We start from the raw sequence: 9,337 nt of genomic DNA on the forward strand, positions 1-9,337 counted from the left end.
ATATATATATATATGTGTGTGTGTGTGTGTGTGTGTATATTGTTTCTGTTGACTGTTCAGTGCCCTGAGACAACTTCTGTTGTGACTTTGTGCTTTATAAATAAACTGAATCGAATTGAATACCAACCCAGCGGCTGTTAGTTCAGCTCATTGTTGCAAATGCAGCTAGATAAAAGCTATGTTGTTTTTCAGAAACTCCCTTGTCCCTACAACTATCAGAACACTTGGAGCTGTTCATTCCAAAAGTACACAATGTCCTGGGCTGCAACATGAAACCAGAACAGATACCAAGACTGAAGTTTATCTGATGAACAAATCTAGCAATAAGGCTCAAATACAAACTGTGCCTTTTAGATCCTCATGGTAAATTGTTTTCTAAATTATTATTATGAAGTAACATTTTATACAAGACTTTTATTTTATTTGCTGTAAGACTTTGAGCACAAAAAGGTTAGTCTGTAAATTACAAGTGAGCTCTACCATTAACCTTTATGCATGCATGTTGTCTTCATACTCTCTCAGATTCCTTTAAATCTAACTTTTGACAGCAGTTAGGAAAGATGGCATTGAACAAATGTCAAACCCAAAATATTTCACATTGGCAGTCTTCGAACCAAAGGGTGATGTTGCTACATCCATCTTTAAAATGGTACTGTGATTTTTGAAGTGATGTTCTATCTCATAGAACATAATTAGTCACGATATCAGTCATATGTCATGATGACATAAGAAACTGGTATTAGAAGTTTTATCCAGGCTGGGACAAACAAGGGCCTTTAAAAAATACTATTCTTTTACCAGACCGAAAAAAACAACAAATTTTCAAAATGGTATACAGGGAGGGTTAAACAGACAGAACACTACACTGGCTAATATTAAAACTCTATTGCATGACACCATGTGTTTAGTGTGTTGTTTTCACAACCGAACAACATTCATGTTGCTAGATGAACAATATAAAATGAGGCTTTGTTTGGCTAACTATTAGCCTAGCCTGGATGAATTACATACCCTCCGTGCTCTGAGACTGATAGTTATGTTTATCTTTCGGCTGCTCTTGGGGGTGCAGATGGTGGGGATCCAGGGCCTTGCTCAGGGGCAAATGAGGGTGGAGACAGGTGTGGGTGCTTCACCATTCTCTCCCACATTTTGATGTCGTCGGTACGGGGAGTTGAACCGGCGACCTTCCGATCACAGGCCGACCTTCTCTAACCTCTGCACCACCATTCCCTAACTGATAAGATACTAACTATCGATGACTATTTGTCAGAACATGACTTCTAAACTGACCAGATTTTCCCATTAAGGCCTAATTCTAAATTTCCACCAGCACTAATATTTATGCTGGAAAGAAAAAGAAAAAGTCTCTAAACTCTTTCTCACTGAGGAATAAAAGACGGCTCGGTCAACACCCGCACCCCTCACACACCCCTCCCCCCCAAAAAGGGGTTAAAAAACAACAACTGGACTTCTATTATGTAGCTGAAGACGTTTTGCTTTCCAGCTGTGAGGTGTTCTAAACTCCAAAAATGCAAAAAAATGACACTTTTTGAATTGTTAAAGTCGATGCGACGAGAAACGTCTCCAGCTACAGAAGTCCAGTGGTTTATTTGTCTTTGTTTTGTTTTTGTACCCTTTTTTTTAGATTTACCATGTTGTGGATGACTGAAAATCCTCACCAGCATACCATCTCATGTGATGTTGAGAAGATTTAGTTCATTTTCAAAATAAATATGGCTTCATAAAGCCTACTCTTTTTTTAATTTCTCTGCTTTTCCCCCCTCGTACAAAGAAACGAGTGAGAGTGGTTAAAATAAATGGACTAAAAAGTGGTGGGAAGACTCCTTGTTCCCCATGCACACATGAAATTTGAGTCTCAGATAAATCCACTCTGGCCTGTATTAACTTTGCTGCTGGAATTTATTTGAGTACATTCTGTGACTTGGAGAGAGGCCAGAACTCCAGCACTGTTTTCATATCTCATGTTGCAACCAATGGCTCCGGGCCGAGCTGAAGTCCACAGCCACTGGGCCATCACGCACACAGGGAGGAGCAAGCTCACAGTGCAGGATTTGCTCTCACGCTACAAAGAATTCAATTCAATTCAATTCAGTTTATTTATATAGCGCCAATTCACAACAAAGTTGTCTCAGGGCACTTTACAGAAACATTCTTAGAAAAGCCAATGGTAACACTTTATTTGAAGGAGTGTTCATAAGACTGACATGACACCGTCATAAACATGACATGTCACCTGTCATGAACGAGTCTTTATGAATGTTTATGACTGTTGTCATTGAGTGTCATTCGGTAAATTATGACACCTTTAATGCAAAGTTGACATTGTTTAAAATGTCTTTGTTATGACAACTTGTTGGAGTTGTTCACAATGTTGGAGTATTTCATCTAGAGTTGTTTAAATTTCAGACTAAGTTACTACCGTACTTTCCGCCTTACAAGTTGCACCGCCATGTGTCGCATCAGTCCAAAAATGTCTAATAAAGTGGAAAGAAAAACATAAATAAGTCGCTTTGCCATTATGTGTCACCGCTGGCACGTTGCATTTGTTATGAGTCACCGTGACCACCCGGAAAGGTGGACCGGTGCTGTGTCAAAAATCTATTGGCTGCCGAATGGCGGCCGGGAGAGCGCGTATGGGAGGACTTTAACAAGAATATAACAAGATTAACACATTAACACACACGCAGAGGGAGGACTTGCTGTGCATTTCTTAGAAATGTAACAAGATAACCTGTTTCTAATATTTCTAATCTTAGTGATATTACGCAGGTGGAGGAATGCAGTTTTGGTAACATTTTTAATATGGGGGTTAAAAGACCTGTCCTGATCAAAAATAACACCAAGGTTTTTTACTTTAGAGATGGAGGCCAGATTAATGTCATCCAGAGAAAGTGAAAGACTGAAAAATGTATTCCTAAAATGCTCAGGTCCAAAATCCACAACCTCTGTCTTGTGTGAGTTTAAGAGCTGAAAATTAAGCGTAATCCAGGTTTTTATGTCTTTAAGATATGCTTGTAACTTAAGTAACTGATTGTATTCATTGGGTTTCATGGATAAATATAACTGTGTATCATCAGCATAACAATGACAATTTATCCCATGCTGTTTAATAACTTAACCTAATGGAAGCATATATAAAGTAGAGTATTGGTCCAAGCACTGAACCCTGAGGAACTCCATGTCTAACTTTGGTGTATAAAGAAGATTCATCATTTATATTTACAAACTGGAATCTATCAAATAAATATGATTTAAACCATTTTAGAGCTGTTCCTGTAATCCCAATATCATATTCAAGCCTCTGTAGTAAAATATTGTGATCAACTGTATCAAATGCAGCACTGAGGTCCAACAGGACCAGTATACCATACCACACCATTTTATTTATAGGACACTTAAAACAGCTACAAGGCCAACTAAAGTGCTGTACAGACAGAACAACAGACAACACACAAAACAATATACAAAATGAAGCAAATCAAAAATATAGACATAAAACGATGCAGATAATAAATATGATGACAAACCAGTGTGGAGCGTATAGGATCAAAACACAGATCATCTGGTGTTGAAAGCCACTGAATAGTAGTGAGTTTTTAAACGGGATTTGAAAACCGAGAGGGAGGGGGCCAGTCTGACAAGCAGAGGTAACTCGTTCCAAAGTCTTGGTCCCATTACAGAAAAGGCCCTGTCACCTCTGCGCTTAAGACGAGTTCTGGAACTATGAGGAGCAACTGGTCAGCTGAGCAGTTGCAGACTATCTTTAGCAGAATATCTTTCCAAGTTAAATAAAATTCTTCCATGTTAGAGTATAGACACAAGTCCATTGTCTGAGGCCATGAGAATATCATTAGTGACTTTTACTAGTGTTGTTTCTGTGCTATGATGAGCTCTAAACCCTGACTGAAACTCTTCAAAATAGATTATTTCTTTGTAGATGGTCATGAAACTGACCTGCAACTATTTTCTCTAGAATTTTTGAGATGAAAGTTATATTAGATATAGGTCTATAGTTGGCCAGAATTTCTGAATCAAGATCAGACTTCTTAAGTAAAGGTTTAATTACAGCAACCTTAAAGCTCTGTGGTACATAACCATCCATTAAAGACAAATTAAGTAGGTCCAAAATGTGGACATTAATTAGGGGGAATACCTCTTTAAACAGTCTGGTTGGGATGGGATCTAGCAGGCATGTGGATGGTTTGGATGAGGTTATTATTTTTGACAATTCAGAGAGCTCAACAGGACAAAAACTGTCCAAACATAAATCAGGCTCTAGTGAAATTTTTAAAGTTGCCTCATTTGACAGGGGACTAGAGACAGAAGGAAGGATGGTTTGAATTTTCTCTCTAATTGAAATAATTTTATTTATAAAGAATCTCATGACGTCATCACTACTTATAGTTGTAGGGATACATGGTTCAACAGAAATGGGACTTTTAATTAGTTTAGCAATAGTACTAAACAGAAACCTAGGGTTATTTTTATTCTCCTCTATTAAAGATGAAAAATATAAATTTCTAGCTTTACGGAGAGCTTTTATATATGTTAGCAGACTATCTTTCCAAGTTAAATAAAATTCTTCCATGTTAGAGGAGCACCATTTTATTTCCATCTTTCTAGATGCTGCTTTAAAGTACGTAACTCAGAATTGAACCAAGGAGCCAGTTTCCTCTGATTGATTACTTTCTTTTTCAGTGGAGCAAATTTATCAAGTAAAGTTTGCACTGAAGTTGTAAGATGATCAACTAGATGATCTAAGTCACTGTTCTCTCGTGCATTACTCTGCAAGACAGAGGAAAACATTGATGGAAGAGATTGTTTAAATTTGTTTACAGCGTTTTCTGATAAACACCTGCTGAGATGAAAAAGAGCTTCTGTTCAGGAAACTACAGCGGTCCTCTTTAGTTTTGTACTACAATATAGCGTTCTGTTCACACCTTTGTATTACTTTCTTGTTGCAACAAAAATATGTTTGTCCATGTCTAAGACAGCATTTGTACGTTTGTGTTTTTATCTGTTAGTAAAATATTTTATGAACCGCTGGACAAATGTCCATGAAACTTACAGAAAGTAATCTTTGTAAGTACATTTTCAATTGATAAACATTTTGAATTCAACTTAATTCAAGACGGCTACCACAACTAACCTTGAAAAACAAACGGAGCTATAGCTCTGTCAATGTTGGAGATATTGAGGATGACAAGCATGCAGATGAGCTTCCCTGAGATGGTTTCTGACATCTGTTCAAAAATGTATTGGTTATACAAGTCGTTTATTGCAGCAGCTGTCTGGGTGGCTGGTCTCAGACGATCTTGGAGGTGAAGATGCAGAATGTGGAGGCCCTGGACTGGTGTGGTTACACGACGTCTGCGGTTGTGAGGCCAGTTGCATGTAATGCAAAATTCTCCAAAATGCCTTTGGAGATGGTTTACAGTACAGACATGAACATTCAATTTACAGGCAACAGTTCTAGTGGACATTCCTGCAGTCAGAATGACAATTGCACGCGTCCACAAAACTTGCAATGTCTGTCGTTGAGTTGTATAATAAAACTGCACATTTTGGGGTGGCCTTTTATTGTGGTCAGCCTAAGTCACTCCTGTGCAATATGCATGCTGTCTAATCAGCATCTTGATGTCACACCTGTGAAGTGGATGGATTATCTCAGCAAAGGATAAGTGCTCACAACCACAGATTTACACAAATTTGTGAACAACGTTTGAGAGAAATTGTAAGCATTAAAAATAAATCCTAGATCTTTGAGTTCAGATCATTTAAAATTAGAGCAAAAACAAAAGTGTTGCATTTATAATTTTGTTCAGTATAGTTTCAAACTTTGGCATGGAAGGCAGAGGGTGAAACGCATTCATTATAGCAATTGGACACTTTTAATTAAAGCTGGTATGAATAGTTTTATAAAGTATTTCTGTTGCTTCTATACAGAAGAGGAAATGAAGAAACATTTTTTGGACAGTTGTTGCTTAATGATGAAGCAACAACTGTACATGAAAATGTCCTGTACCTAACTAGCCTCTCATGTGACGCCAGTGTATTTACTTTCTAACAGATTTGACTGTGTTGATTCAGTCCTGTCCACAGTGTTACATGAGTGAAGCAGTTTCAACACGAGGAGAAGTGAGTGTTTGTGAGTGTGGGTGGTGTCGGCTTCAACGTGGTCAACTAAAGCACACATGGAGGGTATAAACATAGTGCAACACTAATAAAATAATAATATTTTCAGAACTCACGGAAGTGTTTATGTTGCAACAATTACACAAATAAATAAACACAGTTGCATTTAAAAGACAGACTTTGTCCGGAGCAAAAGAGAAACAGCTACCATGACCTGTACAGCTGGAACAAAACAGGAGGATTATGTTTGACTGGATGTTATTGTGGTTTCTTTTTAAGTGTTGGGTGTAGTAACAAATCTAGGCACACAGTGCAGTTCACAGACACGGACAAATTTGATTTTACACTTTTGTTAAAATAAGAAAAGAACAACAATGAAAAATAAACTGTAATTTCAATTCAATTTCAATTCAATTTACCGTATTTTCCGGCCTATAAGTCACACCTTTTTGGCCAATTTGCAACCTTGCGACTTATACGCCGAAGCGACTTATTTATGGATTTTTCTCATATTTATAAACCAATTCAATTCAATTCAGTTTATTTATATAGTGCCAAATCACAACAAAGTTGTCTCAGGGCACTGAACAGAAACATAAAAGCCAATTAGTAGTTCTCAATCTAAGGAATCCAGCAGTCAAGATGAATCTTGGCTTCGTTGCAGTCTCCCATCCTGAGCAAGCACAGTGGCAACAGTGGAAAGGAAAAACTCCCTTTTAAAAGGAAGAAACCTCCAGCAGAACCAGGCTCAGGACAAGCGGTCATCTGCTTTGACCAATTTTTGACTGAGATATGACCGTTTTCATTCATTTTGACATTGAAAATATTGAACACTACCATTTTCAGCTGCTAGATGATACTTGAATTCGCCATTGTGTCATGTAATAGGTAAAAGTAGCTATTAATGACACAATCAGCTTGCTACAGTACCCTCCTTCGTCCAGCTCACCTGGAGCAACCGTCAAATCAGCTTCATTTCACTGCGCTGCCCCGGTGAAATGCAGCTGATTTGACCATTTAAGTGCATTTATTAAGTAAAAGTTCGACTGATACACACCTTTACTATAATGTTGAGCAAACAAAATTGTTTGTAGGTGGTTATCTTGTTAAATTTCGAAGAAATGCACAGTGAGTTGTCCCTCTGCACTCTCCCACTTCCGCAAATCGGCTTTTGAAATGCAGTTGATTTGACTGTCAAAGTGCATTTACTAAGGAAAAGTTAGAATGAGACACACCTTTACTTTAATTTGAGCAAACAAATAAATGTTTTTAAGTGTTAATCTTGTTAAATTCTTGTTAAAGTCCTCCCGTGCATGCTCCCGCGGTCGTCATTTGGCAATCAATCTATTTTTGGCACAACACTGGCCCACATTTCTGGGTTGTCAGAGGTGACGCATAACAAACGCGACACGTCAGCGTTTGTTATGCGTATACAGCAAAGTGACTTATTTATGGATTTTTCAACATTATTAGATATTTTTGGACAGATGCGACTTATAGGCCAGAAAATATGGTATTTATCAGAGGCAGAGCCAGAGATTCTTTATTGTAATTCGCATCACATGTGGTACATGTAGTGAAACGAAACTGTGTACACAGGGTCCCAGTTACATCAAACTATAGCAAAAATATAAAGTGTAAAAAGAAACAGTAAATAAGGATCTGAAATATAAACTAAGATATCTGCTAAACAAACGCCAAACAGTACGCTAAAAGATCTAAGATATACGCCAGTCACTAATAGTGCAAAACAATACACCGAACAGCAGCAGCACGATTCTCATAAGTTCTGTTCAGCTATAATTAATACGCTTAATGTGAGCACTAACAAAAACTAAACTAACATAAACTAGGATTCGTTCAAAGCATGCAACAAAAATATAGAAACAAGGTGTCAAAAGTGAAAAAGAAATAAATCTACAGCATCATGGTCCTGTTGACAGAGTGGTTCTGATGACAGTGAGGTTATCTTATATAACGCCAAGTCACAACAGAAGTCATCTCAGGGCACTGAACAGGAATAAACAGTCAAAAGTAATAAAAATAAAAACAAAATACTAACAATAAACTTTATTTTGGTTGGCCTTGACTAAAATAAAGATACTCCTAGAAAATATTCAGTTCAATTCAGTTTATTTATATAGCGCCAATTCACTTACCACTTCCAGTGGTAAGGAAGAAATGAAAGACAATGAAAAATACAGTGGGGGGAGAAGAAGATCCCTATGTCAGACACAGAGCTGTGGTCTGGCCCAGATGAGTGACATGACCCCAGTGTGGTCCCAAACCGAGCGCATTATAAGCGTCTGAGAGGGATTTAAAGTCCAGGGTCCAGGGCTTAGTACAAATCAGGCCATGGTTTTCTGCATCGGGAAAAAAATAAGGACAAGTCTCAGAGCAGTTAATATGGATGTGATGGTACCAGCTTTGAGATGCTGATGAAGCTGGTATCAAATGAAAGCAGCAGCAAAAATATAGAAAGAATATTTGTAATTTTTATCTGATGGAGATGCGATGCAGAAAATCAAGCACCATGACTTGATTGTTCACTGTCACTACTTTTAGCAGAAGGCCTTGAAGGAACGCAATTATCCCGAATGAGTTTCAAACGGTCCACACCTTCTTAACATCTCCAGGTTCTGCAGAGCTTTACAAAGTTTCTCGCTCAGATTATCCACCCCCCACCCCACCAACACACACACACACAGCACACACAGCACACACACACACACAATATGCTCTGTTTTGTCTCATTTCTATCTTATTTGCATTTCTATTTCATTCTTGCACTGATATATTTGAGGGCAATTGGGGGTTCAGTGTCTTGCACTAGAACACCAGCATGCTGCAAGGGCTGGGGATCAAACCCCAAACTTTCTTACCCAGTGGGCCAAACTACCCCTAGTTTTAGATTTTATCATTTTATGCTAAGAAATTACAAAGTTGTAGCCATGTTGGTAAAACCTTGAAAATGACATTATGCACAATCTCATGCAATATTGAATTATGTGACAGAGTATGTGTTAGGTGTGACTCTAAGTGATGTCCTCACCAAGTTTTAGCAAAATATCTGTAAAACTGACTGACTTAAAAACATGTTTGTGTTTTCTAAGGTTAGTTGGATGTGGCTGCCATCTTGAACAGAATAGCCTCAAAACATTAATCAGTTTATCAGGTTTTT

The sequence above is a fragment of the Nematolebias whitei genome, chromosome 18 (assembly GCF_014905685.2).
Source record: "Nematolebias whitei isolate Nwh7 chromosome 18, NemWhi1, whole genome shotgun sequence".
Lineage (NCBI taxonomy): Eukaryota > Metazoa > Chordata > Actinopteri > Cyprinodontiformes > Rivulidae > Nematolebias > Nematolebias whitei.